The sequence below is a fragment of the Panthera onca genome, chromosome A1, assembly GCF_046562875.1.
Source record: "Panthera onca isolate mPanOnc1 chromosome A1, mPanOnc1 haplotype 2, whole genome shotgun sequence".
Taxonomy (NCBI): domain Eukaryota; kingdom Metazoa; phylum Chordata; class Mammalia; order Carnivora; family Felidae; genus Panthera; species Panthera onca.
This window is the reverse complement of record NC_138339.1, coordinates 189,197,802-189,213,483: the sequence shown is the minus strand read 5'-3', so window position 1 is coordinate 189,213,483 and position 15,682 is coordinate 189,197,802.

Sequence of the window (15,682 nt, the reverse complement as noted above, 5' to 3'; positions counted from 1 at the left end):
GGAGAATAACTGCCATCCTCACAGCTCCAGGTGAGCCAGGGTGAGTAGGACAGGGAGGAGATGAGGACCCAAGAAGTAGGGCTCAATCCACGTTGTGGCATCTTTCTCTGATTTGAGCATTATGTTATACAAACCTGTGACCGAAATGCATGTGCCTTGCTCAGTCACCTACGGGATCATTCACCCACATTTTTTTTTTATTTTTTGAGAGAGTGCAAGGGAGGGGCAGGGGCAGAGACAGGGAGACAGAGGATCTGAAGCGGGCTGTGTGCTGACAGCAGCAAGCCTGATGTGGGGCTTGAACTAATCAACCACGAGGTCATGACCTGAGCCAAAGTCGGGCACAGCCAACTGAGCCAACCAGGTTATTTTTATTTTTTTTTAATTTTTTTTTTTTCAACGTTTTTTATTTATTTTTTGGGACAGAGAGAGACAGAGCATGAACGGGGGAGGGGCAGAGAGAGAGGGAGACACAGAATCGGAAACAGGCTCCAGGCTCCGAGCCATCAGCCCAGAGCCCGACGCGGGGCTCGAACTCACGGACCGCGAGATCGTGACCTGGCTGAAGTCGGACGCTTAACCGACTGCGCCACCCAGGCGCCCCGACCAGGTTATTTTTAAATAACCATAATTTTTAAATGTTACTTTTTCTGCTTTTGATTTTTTAAGGTAAAATTTGTCAGTGATGATTTTCTTCATTTCTGGGTCTTTTATGTTTGCAACTATGACTTGTGTTGATTAATGGCTAAACACTGTATGAAAATATAATAAAGCGTTATGGAAATTCTGAGCAACTAGATTATTTTTTGCTTTTGTCACTCAGAATTGGCAACTTTGCAATTTGTGTTTTATCTCTTTTGGATGATTGCCTTGATCAATCAAACCGAATAGAATTAAAGCCTACTTTAGGTGGGAGTGGGGCATGGGCAAGTAGACTTTGGCCAAGTAGAGCTGACGATCTTTCAGGGCTGGAAAGGAGCTTGTCCAATTTCTTCATTTTGCAATGTGGAAACTGAACTTAGAAAGGCCAAATGACTTGCCAGGGCCGTCCTGGGGGAACAGAAATAAGAACCCATGTTTCCTCTCCTTAGTCGAATCATAGAATCATTAATATTTGGTACAGAGAGTAGAAAAACTCTAAACACTGGGTAAGTGGAGGTGGAACTTTTTAAACATTTAAATCAGGTTTTATTGACCTATTATTCATATATAATCTCCATTTCAAAGGTCTAGGGTCTATTTTGAGAATCCATGAAGAATTTGGGGAAGATAGTGAAATGGTCAGATTTATACTTTAGGAGTTACTCTATCAAGACTTACTCCTCAGTACTGCAAATAAATTTTAAAAACTATATGTATTTAAAAAATATTTCTCACTACGTTTTTATTGACAAATTAATTTTATTGGTGTGATTTCTTTTTTTGGCTGTACAAGAAATATATTACCTTTTTGCTACTATCATATTATTTCCAGATACTGCCGTTTGTTTTTCCTTGAATTGATTTGGTTCAGTGGAAATTTGTATTTGAGTTGCTTATAGTGGTCAATATCTCTTTGGTATCCTTCATGCTTAGTGGAGTCTTAGAGCCCAGTATAATGCAGAATAAGACACCTGTGACTGTGCACTGATCAGTCAGTAGAGGCCCTCTAGAAACTCACTTCAAAGTCAGTGTGATGTACCCTGTACTCATGTATTCTTTGATTCACTGCTATAGGATGAAGCATTGCTATCTCTCACTTGGACTTATGAGATCTGGGATATTAGTTGATTTAGTGTGTGTGTGTGTGTGATTCTGTGGGGAAATAAAAATAGTATAAAACATGGTCACTAATCTCATTATCTCCTGATTGTGTCACCTTAGCCCCTGCCATTTCTTATAAAGCATGAGTGGTGGACATTTATCAATCTTGTTTTTGTCCACCCAAACATCAGAACCCGTATTCCATGTTTGGGAAATGTTCTCCCTTATGATGCCTTGCCAGAGTTCTCTGTAGGAGTGCTGATGACAGTGACTCCATCTTCGGCCCTCCATCTTGTTCATGATCACTCAGTGACTTCTCTTGGGGTTGTATGTTTTTCCCTTGGAGATACCTTAGAAATGCCTTGGACATACCTTGGAAATGCCTCCCAAGGTTGGGGTGAGGAGAGCCGGCTCTGGCCTCCCACAAGTCTGTTAGAGTAACATAGTCTTTCCCTTTCCTGATGCACAGGTGGCTCCATGAGGTCTGATTAAAGGTTAGCTGTCAGTTAGATGCATGCAAACCCTTTCATCTTACTACAGGGCACTCCCCTCAACCTCCATCCCCTTGCTGTATAAAATCTGTAGACTAAGGTCTGGCCTTTGCTGAGAACAGCTGTGCACCAGCTGGATCATAGCCTGCCCCGATCCCCCATCAGTAAGTTATTCTGAATAAAACTCTGTGTAAACTGTATGGAGTCACACACTCCCTTTTCCAGTCTCAAAGTGCTCTTTCAGTTTGTGGGATACTTTACTGTCCCTCCCCTACCTTTGAACACTCACCTTTCCAGGCTCCTTCCAGTTCAGGCATGGATCTAGGCTCTGCCAATCAGATCCACCTGCTCTCCAGACCGTGAATCAGTAACTAGTGACACCAAGAAGCAAGGGTCATCCGGAGTATATTTGGACAACATTTGGGTTTGGGGACAGCATACACAACCATGTTTGGTTTCTGAGGGGAGCAGTGGTAGCAGCTCCCCAGGCAGCATCCAGGGTCTGGTCACTGAGGCTGCTTGCATGTGCTGTGGTGTCTGTGGCTGGCAGGAGTTTCAGGATGTCTTTACCTGACAAGTCCTGTGGTTTGCTTTTGGAATTTTTTTTCTGGCTATAAAATCCCTAAGTTTGCTTCTTTAGCCCTTCCAGAGAGTATGTGAGCTATCTAGCATCTTTTAAGTATACATTTCCATTTCTGCTTTAATTAACTGGCACTGGTTTCTTTTATTGGCATCCAAAAGCCCTATTACTGAAAGCTGTATGAGAGATATTGGAGCCCATACACCTTCAAAAAAATCAAAGGTAACCTGGAATTTATCAGCAGTCCTTGGAGGGGGTAAGAGAAAGCAGAAATCAAGTTGCTATTAAGAAAATGGACCTGAGCAGCCATTGAAATTAGTGGGGAAAAAAACCAGCTAATCAAATTACCATCTGTTGTCCCCTTGAATGACAGTCCCACTGAAGCTGAAGGCTGGGTTTGTGAGGCAAAGTAATTGCTCCAAGAGGGCAGTTGAGGAGTGTGAGGAATTCAAGGTCTGTGGAGCATAGCAGTGGACAGTTTAGCAGAAGAAAATGACAAACTCAAAGTCCTTAGCTCTCAGCTCAAGGCACCAACTGCAAACCAGTCACTTTCTAAGATAGAAATGTATAATCTCTTTCAGCCACAAGGCTGAGACGACTGGAACCTATACGCGAAGATTTATCCTCCAGGTTGTTCATACTAGTTTATAGCTTTCCTTAGTCTCTTATATAGAAATTTACATTTTAATTGATAGGATACTAAGTAGAGGTCTTAACATGGGGTGGAGATGTGTGAGAGGCATTGAGTTGCTCAGTGTTCAGACCATCAAACCACTGCACTGTGCCCTATGCCCTTACTCCCAGAGTAAGCGTGCCCCTGGTCCTATTACAAAGTCAACCCAATGGAATCGCAAGATTTTATTAACATATTTGCAAAACTCTGGCTGATACAATGAGAGAATGAATTCTGAGGATTGTTGAACAAGGATTGAAGAATGTGATTTAGATCAAGAAGATTATGCCAGTACCTGTATATGTACCTATATGCAATTCTGTATTCAACTGGAGGTGATTTTAATTATTTCTTACAGTCTGCTGATGAACTTGTACTCAACAGTGGCCCAGACATGTCTTATATAAGATAGAGGAAGAAATTAAAAGACTTAGAGATGTAGGGAACCAAGAGGGAATTTTTTGTGTTTAATCCATTCCCTTAACTCTTGACTGTGGCCCCAAGGCCTCCCTGAGCCATGCATTGAGAAATTCATTGGTGAGGTGAATGCCTGTAAGAAATTCCTGAATGAATTTTTAGGAAATGCCTGTAGAGTCTCTTCTTTGTGGACCTAGAATTCAGTGAGAGGAGACACAGTTGAAGTGAACTCTCTGATTTACTGTGGTACTACTAGAATCCCAGAGTGGCAGAAGCCACCCAGCAGGACATTAACATTGGAGACAATTAGGGTCTGGGTGGGTGGTGGGGAGGAAGAGGTGAGTGGTGGGCAATCACAATGGTCTGACCCCTAGAGATTTTTGGTATTTGCTGATCAGTCATGAGTACTCTAGTACGGTCATGAGTACCTGTACTCTAGTACAGCCCACCAAGAAAACATTTGATTTGTAAAACAATACCAACATCAACCAAACCCTCAAACTCTAGGTATGTCAATCAAAGACCTAATTTGAACCACCACTGAAGAAAGTCTTGGCCTTTTGTCCAATTTCCAAACTTAAATTTTAAACATGAAAAGGAAGGTTAGGTACTCTTGAAAAAGAATTCTGTGATAGATATCACCAGTGTGCATTTCTTCTAGCTTTCTGCCAACGGACCTTCAGCTGTGGAGATGGCCCTGCATTAGGGGAGGGAAATGCTTGGATCTTTCAGGTATAACACAACAGTTGCTCTGAGCTAACACCACTTCCTGAGGATCCAGATCGCCACTGCGACCAGTCAGTCAGAGTGAGGGCCTATGAGCATCAGGTAATAAGTTAAAAAATTTGAACTGAATTTACCTTGAAGGAATGCAGGCTCATCTCTATTAATTTACTCAGTTCCTGATTTTATGTAAACAGTTTGAAGGAATAATGAAGTAACATATGACACCAAATGGATAAAATAAGAAACAAAAAACCAATTTCATGGTAGAAGGAATAAAAAGTCACCAGCAGGGGCTGAAAAGGTACAGGGGTGTTCATTCCCTATCTGATCTCCATTTAATGTGCCTGTGTGGCAGGTGCAGGAAGAGGAGGATGGATGCTGGGGAAAGAAGTGTTTGTGTTTTAATATTAGAATTTAAGCTGAGCGTGCAACAGAGAATCCATCTCATTGGGGGTGATCAGTAGATACCACGTTATAGCTTTGAGTCCTCATTCTGACACTGTGAACCTTAGCACTGACAATTCTGGCATTAATTCTAAAGCGTTTAGCAGCTCAGCTCGTCTCCATGGAGTGGTGCTAGAGAGTCAAGGACTATACAGAGTTAGAATATTATCAGCCCTAACGAAGCTTGATTGATTGTTATATTGTTTGTTTCATAAATGGCTTCTTTTTCCACTCAGTTTTATCATCATTAATCAGTGGAATAGCCTGCTGGATGTTGGTGTCTAAACTGAAATTAAAATCTGTTTGTTCAGAATGGTTTCGTGGAAGCTTAGTATAACAAAAGAAGAATGATTTATGCAAAGGTTTATCTTTCAACCCACTTGTTTTCAGAATCCACCCATTTGATTGTATAAAGTGAATTAGCTTTTGTCCTTGAGCTGAGTATCTTTGGATTTGATGCCAAGCATTAAACTGCAAAGGGAAGATCTCCTCCTATCAAATGTTGTTCTTTGCTAACAGTGTTAAGAAAAATGATGTCAGTTCACTGCTCCTCAAAATATGGCTTGGTTGACCTGACTTATCCACATTAATTAAAAAAAATTTTCTTTAGAAGGGTTTTCTTCTGTCATAAAACACACATATTTATTGATGAAAATCTGGAAAATTCAGAAAAGTGGAAAGGAAAAGTATTAGCTTTCTGAGTTGTCTGCCAGTTTGCTTATGCTATGTAAACACTGTATATACTAATGCTCCTCTGTAATTTTATGAATATTCATTTATCCATACAACCCTTCAGACTGTTTTCTTTTGTACTTGGAAACGGTTACCAAATATCAGAAGAGAATATAGCAATTATATGGCAGTTACTCTCAGATAATATATTTATGAATTGCTTTCTTTTCTTTTTCTGTTGCTGGTGTTTTTAGTTTGCATTTTTTTTTTTTTTTTAGCATCATGGTTCCTTGAATCCAGCCCATGTGGCACTTCCAGGTGAGACAGGACTGGGATGCTATTTGGACTATGTGCAGACACAGCATTGCCAGCATTCTAGGGCAAAATCAATCTGCTCAAATAACTGAAAGTTTATATTTTAACTGATATGTTTGCAATCACAAAAACCTTATGACACAGCATGATTAGATAGTCTGGTGGGGGTGCAGAAAGCAGGGAGACATGAGCAAAGAATTTTTGGTTTCATAAGACATAAATATAAATGATTTATCTAAAAAAACTTGTATGGGACTTTGAATTTTATAGATATGATCTCATGTTCGAGCAGAGAGATAACAGGAACATTTGGTTATTCAGTCTATTTGTGTTTATTGAGTGCCTGCTGTGTACTAGCACTAAGGACTTCAGGAAAGGTACCGTGTGGGCGCCTGGGTGGCTCCGTTGGTTAAGTCTCCGACTTTGGCTCAGGTCATGATCTCATGGTTCATGGGTTCAAGCCCTGCGTTGGGCTCTGTGCTGACAGCTTAGAGCCTGGAGCCTGCTTCAGCTTCTGTCTCCCGCTCTCTGCCCCTCCCCTGCTTGTCCTCTGTTTCTCTCTCTCTTTCTCAAAAATAAATAAACATTAAAAAAAAGAGAAAGGCACAGCATGGCTGGAAAAAAATGAGCAAGGAGGCATTTGCTTTCAGGATGCTTGATTATTTGATTAAATGTCATAAATGATAATTCAGTAATGCACCTATTATGATCATAAAATTTTGTTATTGTTTTAAGTGTTTTAACTAAGGCATCAGCCAAAAATATACCAGATTGTTATAAGACCAGAGAATTTAATCACCTTGGCCTGGTTCTTGTATAATTATTCAACACCTGACTTCATTTAAATTTTCTGCTTTATCTTTTTCTTTCCTTTACATTCCAAAAGCGTGTGCTCATATGCCACGCTTACATGCACACACATACACACAGATTTTACTATCCAACTCCCACAGTGCCTTTTCCTCTTCTTCACTGAAGCAAGAAGTATTCTACCCACCTTGGTTCAAGCGTGTATTCAACAAACATATCCCTGTTTGTGCCTTATTTCTTCAGGAAAGTTTTCATGATTCATTACCAACAGCTTTGAGTTTATTCACCTTATTTTAACTCCAATCTACATCATACTGTCATTGTACTATTAAAATTATAAATATTTCTCTTGTGTGTGTATATCTCTACCTTCTCTTCCATATCAGATCGTAAATCTGTAAGAGAGCCAGTCGTTACCTCAAACAAGGAATATACAGTGATATCACTTCTACTGCCTTTGAGCACTGTATTTACGAAGTCCTAAAAGGAGTCATATTATTTTACTTAGGGATCTCTCATTTACAAGGAACAGATGCACTAAGGTGTCCTATGTAAGCACATAATCAGGGATTTCACGAGAATCTGAGAAGGGGAACTAAAGCACATAGCTGGGAACTGGATACCTCTTGGGTATCGTGCACTGTCTCTCCGTCTGTTGCTGAGTCTTTCTCTCTTGTGACTTGTTGTTTCTCTTGCCATGTATGTTGTTGCTTGTTGTCTTCTCTTGTCTGTGCACTAAGCTGCCTTTATGTGACATCAAATTTGGCAGCAAAGCCACATGGCCTGGATTTCCATCTTGCTCTCCCACTTGTAGCTTGTGGTGAGTTTCTTAATTCCTTTGTGCTTCAGTATTCTCGTCAGTAAAAGGGTGGTGGTGGTGGCGAGTTGTTAATACCAGTAATTACTTTGTAGGGTAAATGCATTAAGAAAGTGAAACACATAATAAGTACCATATAAATGGTGGCTATTATTATTTATACATTTTATTTTTATTTCCTTGTAACTTCAGTTGATTGTGCACCATCATCGTTGTTGTGATATGTCCTACAAGATAGGTTGGTGCTCCTCTTAACTCAGTCCCATACTCCCAAGATAGCAATCTCTTTGGCTCAGCATCTTTTTAGACTGGGCCCCATTGGTATTGGTTCCTGGCAGGCCAGTGGGCAGGCTGTAAGTACCTTGCTTTGGTACAATCTTATATATAGGTGTTGAGGGTGGAATTTCTTGCATTCTTATGGCTGCTATCTCTCACCAGGCTAGTCAATTTCCCAGCTTCTAGTGGAAGAGAGGGTAGGCAACAGACACCATAAAATATGTACTGGCCAAAGATGTAAGTGAATATGTTTTTGCAAATATTGATTGGATTTTTAATGAGTTTTTAAAAATTGTATTGTAATTTTCATTGATTTTATAACATCAAAGATATAATTCATAGATTCTTACTATTACTAAGATGAACCCTTTAAATCTGGCAAATACATGACAGTGTTATGGAAGGAAGGAGTACAGACCTTGAAGTCTGGATCTGGAGGAGTTCTGGTTTCTGCCCTTACCCACTGGTTAATCCTGTGCAATGCACTCTCTGAGCATCAGTTTCTTCATCTGCAATTAGGGACACAAAATCCATTTCACAGAATGTGAAGTATCAGTTATTATTATAAATATACTACTTTATAGGGAGTAGTTTCCCTGGATAGTGCCTTTACTGAAAAACTCAGCATCAGATTCAGAAATAAAGAGTACATGATGATCACAATAGATAAAAAAAGTCTTTTTAATATCTGTATTTGCCAGATTCAAAAGGCCAGCAGCATAGAGAAAAAAAATCAATGATGGAATGAAGATAACAATGAAGCATAAGTGATATTGAAGAAGAACAGCTCAATAGTAAGCTGGAAATAATAAAATTCTAGCAGTTTCCTCAGATCAAGGACTTAAGTCTTATAAAAGAGAAAAGAGAACCATTTGGAAGATTTGACTATTGTGCTCAGGTATATTAGGGCTCACTCTTACTAACCTCATTTTAAAAATTGCAAAATTAACCTAATTTCTAATGTTCATATTATCAGTAGCTCAAGCATAGTTATACATAGGATTCTGATGGATGACCAGCTTATACCAACTGGTTGAGTGTCTAAAGTGTGATTTGAGGAATACACAAGGCTCTCTTCCCAAAGTACTCTCCCAATAGATTGCTGATTCTTCTTGAGAAGACACAACTCACTTTGAGCCAGACTGCCTGCGCTTGGATTCTACCTCCAAAATTTACTAGCTTAGTGATTCACACTCTCATCTTTAAAATGGGACAATAAAGGTATCTCATAGTTGCATACTCCATAGGGTCGAATGAGCTATATTTAAAGACTGTACAAGTATCAACTCCTATTATGTTAATGAGACAAGAGGAAAAGTCCAGAGAAAGGAATCCTGTCTTAATGAGAGATGTGTGTGTGTAAGTGTGTGTATAGGGAGCGGCCAAAGAATATCACAAAGAATAGTAGGGGTAAAAACAGAGTGAGTGCTAGAAAATAATATGAAGAGCCCACCCAGAAGGGCAGTGGGCATCAATTATTAGTTTCCCTTTTTTCATAGCTTTGCAGAGAATCACCTAGCCAACTACTGATAAAAGCACCTTTACTACTACTCTGGCTTCCAGAGTAAGATTTGTATACATCTTCTCTCTCACCATATAGCCCATTAACCCTTTTGTTTGTCAGTGGGAGAGTTTTCTGGTTCCCTATTCAGTTATTTTTTTCCCTCCAGTTCCATTTATTTTAAAAAAGCTTTTTTTTTTTTTTTTTTTTTGTTGTTGTTTTTTTTTTTTGTACTAAGCAATAGGAGTACAAAGTTTGTTCAAGGTAAATCTTATATCTATGTAAGAAAGTTTGGTGACTGTGAAGATTTCTCAAGAAATTTTGATGGCAGTAAACATGTTTATTCTGGGAATGTTAATATCACTGCTCTATTGGCTGTTGCATTAAGTGGAATGTTAAATGATCTGAGAACTGATAATCCTCATTCTTACCACTTTGGATGTTGATAGCCAATACGACCACTTAGCCTTGATGTGACTTTTGCAAAGATGATGGTTCTGTGAATTATTTAGAATTGCATTTGTTTGTGACTTTCAATAAAACTCAGTGACAACACTTGAATCAACAACATTCATTTCTCTCCCATTAATGCCTGGATATAGGCATTCCGTGGCTCTAATGGCAGACAGTTCTGCTTCTTGAGGTGCTCAAAGACCCTGTCTTGGTACTCTTCCATCCCATGGCCTCCATTTCTAAAGTCAAGCCAGCATATCTCTATCCAGACATTGGGAATGAAGGAAGGAAGAAGGGCTTGTTCCCACCATTTTAGAACCCTTCCTCGTGTTTTAGACAACACTCTACTCACATTCTGTTGGCCAGAACTTAGTCACAGGGTTGTGCCTAGCTGTAAAGGAAACTGAGAGCTGTACTCTTTATTTTGTACAGCCATGTGCTTGGGAAGAAGGAAGACTAGCTGTCTTGCAACAAATAGCAGCCTTTGCCATCCTGGGTCCGGGTAACTATTAATCAACCTGTAAAATGAGATACAATGCAAAATGCAATGGAATATTCATCTAGGTATTTCAAAGCCATCTCTGATAGCTCAGTTTCTTAAAATATAGTACTTAATTATCACAAAGGAGCTCACTTATTTCCAGAAGTGAATTAGAAGTTCAGTAAGAGACGATGTAATTTTAGTGATCTGCTTGGCTTCCTAAACCCATATTTATTAACTTCCCATAGCAGATTCCCACAGGGTCAGGTGCATGCTTGTTGGAAGAGTAATTCCATTCTGACCTGGAAGAAATTTTAAAAATTTACATTTATGGCTTGAAGAGTCACATCCCATGGATTTCCCTCTCAGACACTTTACTTGTTTCTAAACTTTTTTTTTAATAAAATAAGTCCTTGCATTGAACTTCATTAATAGGTCCTTCAGGACCAAGGTTCTTTTCATTCCTCCAAAGGACAAGTGCTCATGCTTTCTCTGAGGTCCTGCATCATCTGCCTCTGATGTCAACCACATCCAACTTTACACTCTGTAGAGTCCCCTGTTGCCTTGTCCCTGATGCTGAGACACCCATTTGCTACCTACTGCTGAGCCATTATGCCACTCTGGGATTCTGGGCACTGCCTGGAGCTTTCTGGAGTGCTCATTCCACTAAGGTGTTTTTATTCTCTGGGTTTCTGCTTCCCTATCCAGTCAATTCCAGAATACTATCACCTCATATGCCTGATGATCAGATGAGAAGTTTGGATTAGCATGATGTTAAAAAAGAAAACACAACAAAAACCTGTTTAGTTATATACTTATCACTGTAGAGACACAGTCAAGGGTGGAATAGTTGGCAGAGGGAGGACCCTGCTAATGGTAGCTGCAGTTACAAATTAAACTTGAAGCTGATAGATGCACAGTGCAGAAGGATTCCTCACAGAAACAAACCAAAGAACCCCTGGAGAACAAACATGCAATCTGTCAAAGTTTATCATCATGTAAACCAAAATCAGGCACACTGAGATTGTTGGTAATCCCTTGGCAAACCATTATGCCTTCTTGGTTTGGAAATGACCTGTAAAAAAGATCCTCGAACTTGATCTTTGCAAATATTCAAAAGAAAAAGTACTCCTATCTTTCAGAAAAGGAACTATCAGGGTGGTGGATAAGAGATTGGGCTTTGGATTCTGGCAGATCTCAGGAAACCCGAACTTCCTCTTGTCAGCTCTGTAACCTTGGGGAAACTGCACCATCTACTTAAACCTCAGTTTGCTCATCTTTAAAATGGGTATAATAACAGTACTTATAAGAATATTGTAAAGAGAAAGGAAATAATTTATTTAAATACTTAGTATACTATCTACACATTGTGTGCCCTTCATAAGTACCATTGTAAAAAGCAAGAAAGATACTAATGTAATGTAACTTCCTTGCTATCTTTTAAAATGAGCAGGTGGGGAATCACGCACAAACTAAACAAAAACAACGACAACATAGTATGATCCTCCATAGTACTTTAAATGACATGGAAAACTCATGATTCTTTTTCTCCCCCAGTTTCATTGAGATGTAATTGACATATAGTACTGTATAGATTTAAGGTATAGAGCATAATGACTTGACCTATAAATACCACAATAAATTTAGTTAACATCTATCATCTTAAATACAAAAAAGGAAAAAGAATAAAATGTCTGTGATGAGAACAGTTAAAACAGTTCTTGTGATGAGAAAGTTAAAAACTTTCTTTTTTTAATTAAAAAATTTATTTATTTATTTATTTATTTATTTATTTATTTATTTGACAGAGAGAGAGAAAGTGTGTAAGGGGGGAGAGAAGCAGAGGGAGAAGAGAAAGAGAATCTTAAGCAGGCTCTGTGCCGAGTATGGAGCTCGTTCCCATGACCCTGGGATCATGACCTGAGCTGAAATCAAGAGTCAGACACTCAGTCGACTGAGGCCCCCATGCATTCTATTATCTAATTTCTTAACTTTTATATGTATCACACGGCAGTGTAAACTATAGTCATCATGGAGTTCATTATATCTCTCGTACTTATTTCTTCTATAACTAGAAGTTTGTCCATTTTGACCACCTTCCTCCAATCCCTATTATCCCCACCCTTTGCTTCTGGTAATTGTAAATCTGATCTCTTGGAAAAATCATGATTCTTAGCATGTTCTACCATTATGCTGTACTAAACTCCATTAATGTGATGTTTATATTCTAGTTTTATGAGTGATGAGAAGTTCAGAGAAAACAACAGCTTTAATAAGGAAACCAAAAGGGAGGTGTCCTAGAATCTTTGCATAATTATGACTCCACCTAAACCCCGCTTCTAATCTCCTAAATCTCACTATAAGTCTGTCGTGATTGCTATGATTTCTGGTACAACTAGCTATTACCGCACCTGTTTCAAGCTGGTAGAACCTGAAAAGGTCTTGCTTCATTTGACAAAGCAGAGAGATGCAGTTCTCACCTCATAAATCAAACAGGTATCAGGAAAAACTTCTCCACCTACAGAGCTGTCTGTGGATCAGTAGATCAGCATCACCTGGGAGCCTGTTAGAAATTCAGAATCTCAGGCCCCACCTTGAATCAGCTAACTCAGAATCTGCTTTATGACAAGATGCCCAGAGAAGCATTCAGGTGAAGAATATTTCACATCCTGTATTTCATTTAAAATTTAGCAATAGTTATTATACTGGAGTGATAGATTTGTTAAAAATTTCATGTTCCTTAACTCTGTCTTCTCTTCCATCTATCTTTGTTCTTGGCATGAAAAAGGAACATGGGCCATCACTATTTAAATTACTGTATCCTGTATTTTGTTCCTCACTTTGGTTTAAATGTTCTTGAGCTAGAAGAGTGGTAAAGCTCATCAGTTTTTATTTCAGAGAGACAGAGATTGTTCCATCTCTACCAGTTACCTAGAGTAAGTCAGTTTTCTCATCTATAAAATGGGTATAATAGTAATGGTTCTTTTCCCACATAATTTTTTAGTGGCTCCCACAGCTTATAGGGTCAAGTAAGAGGCTCTGTATGATCAGCCCATTTTCTTGGGAACTCTGATTAGTTAGCTGAGACTAGACTGTAAGTGAGTCAAAATATTTAGAATTTATGCAATTTGAACTCTCCCGTTGATTTTATTTAGTTGTCAGTGGTGGTTTCTGTTTTCAAGATGAGGACACATTTTTATTTCCCATTGCTCAAGGCTTACTTAAATGCACCCAAATAAGACTGAATGCCCTATCTGTGCTCAGCACTATCCAGTGATGTGGACATAATACTGAGCAAGGTAGAAAGGCTGCTTCTTTCATGGGGCTTACGTTCTAGTAATAACTGTACAAACTATAAATATGTTTACCATACCTTATTACAACATTTACTTTCCCTTTTTGTTTCAGACAAATTTGTTTTAGGGTAAGGCTTGCTGCATTTCTCTATTATTTGAGTGTCACAAACACAAAACCTAAAGGTGAAAGACAAAAAAAATGCTGCCATTATTATCATCATCATCCCTACTATAATTATTTTAATTCTAATAACCTATAGTTTTAGAACTTAGAAATAAGTAAAAGACAGGTTTTCAGACTCATTATAACTATATGAAAAATTTAGAGCCACAAAACAGCATTTAAGTTTTAAACCCCCAGATTTTAGGGACCAAGAAGAGGCCAAGGACTAAATTTATTCTCATTCACCCTTGCAAATGAAGACCAAATGTATACCAGCACTCAAAATACATGTATTTTCATTTTACAAAGATAATTCAAATAAGTAAAATTGGCATTTATCACTTTGCTAGTCTAACAACAACTGGCTCTTAATAAACATACACACACACACACACACACACACACACACACACACGTTGCATGTATATATTTAAAATTTTTTTAAATCAGGTATTACTTCACCAAATACTTTGAGTAAACTTACTAGGACACAGTGGTTGTTGGTTTTTTCCCCTCTTGGTAAGAATAATTCATAAGTTTGAAGAATGGTTTTATGTGGCCAGCTATGAGTTCAAGTTCAGACATTATCATTATCATTTCAATATCAAGGTAACTCGTATGTAAAATATGATTACAAACAATCATGGGGTAGCACTTGGAAGACAAGGTTTCCTTCACCTGAAATTTTGCTCCATTTAAAGGTGGAAATGGACAGCAGATGGAGGGTTAAAGACTAGGAACTCCCAGAATGGCTTACTGATGCTTGTTATTATCAACAGCAAAAAACCCCGACATATTTTCTTTATGGAAAGATGGTGATGAAGTGTGTGCACTACATTGTAACACTTCTTTTTTCTTGTACTTCTGAAAGCCATGAACTTCCTATTGGTGTCCTTTAAAAGGAAGCTGAAGTCAGAAATGGGTTGTTATTTCCTATTCATAATAACAGTGAAAAATGTGCTCCTGCCTGTAATTGGGAAAGTAATTTCCTAAAAAGAATTTAAGTAGGCCTTGAATAATAGTCAAGTGTAACCCAAACCCTTCTTGAACATGACTCACTGCTTCACTATTGTTTTCAGCCTCTGCGGGAGATGATGTTTTTCTGAATTTCCAGCTATAGATTTGTTCCTGAGAAGTGGGATTGAAGTATTGTGAAAAAAGATCCAAACTGGTATATTTTGAAACTGGCTACCATTTGAAAGACTCTGTCCCTATAAAGAAATAGAATACATTAATAAAATGAAAAGAAAAGTGTTCATCATTTTTCTTTCTTATTTTGTTTCCCTCTAGTGCCTCGGTATTTTATATGGAGACATGTCCAACTCAAAGGCATTTGTTCATTTAAAAAAACTTCGGAAGTTCACTCTTATGATCTCTTAGAACCTGGGCACTATCTCCCCTTTCAGGACCACGTGTGGACCATAGCTCTGAATCCCTTCTCCCCCTTGAATCCACGAGCACCGCTGAACACCTCTTTTCTGGATAATACTCAGATTTCAAGGGACGAAACACATGATTATGTTTGTTTCCATGTCTTCTGCCTAGACCTGGTATTTTCGTAAATTTAATAATTCTACAAATGTAATGAAGTAAAGGTTTTAGGCTTGAGTTGGAACCACTTTTAGCTAGTAGGTTAATACAATCAAATCAGCTTATAGGCTTAATACAAACATTAGCTTTACTATGCTGTAACATCGTGATTTTTAAAAAGGGGGAATTGGATTAATATTTGGATTTCTGGTGTCAAGTACTCTGTTTTGAGCCAGAGACATCATCCTGGTCATATTTGTGATCATTCTTGAGCATCTGAGGCAATACGTGTCT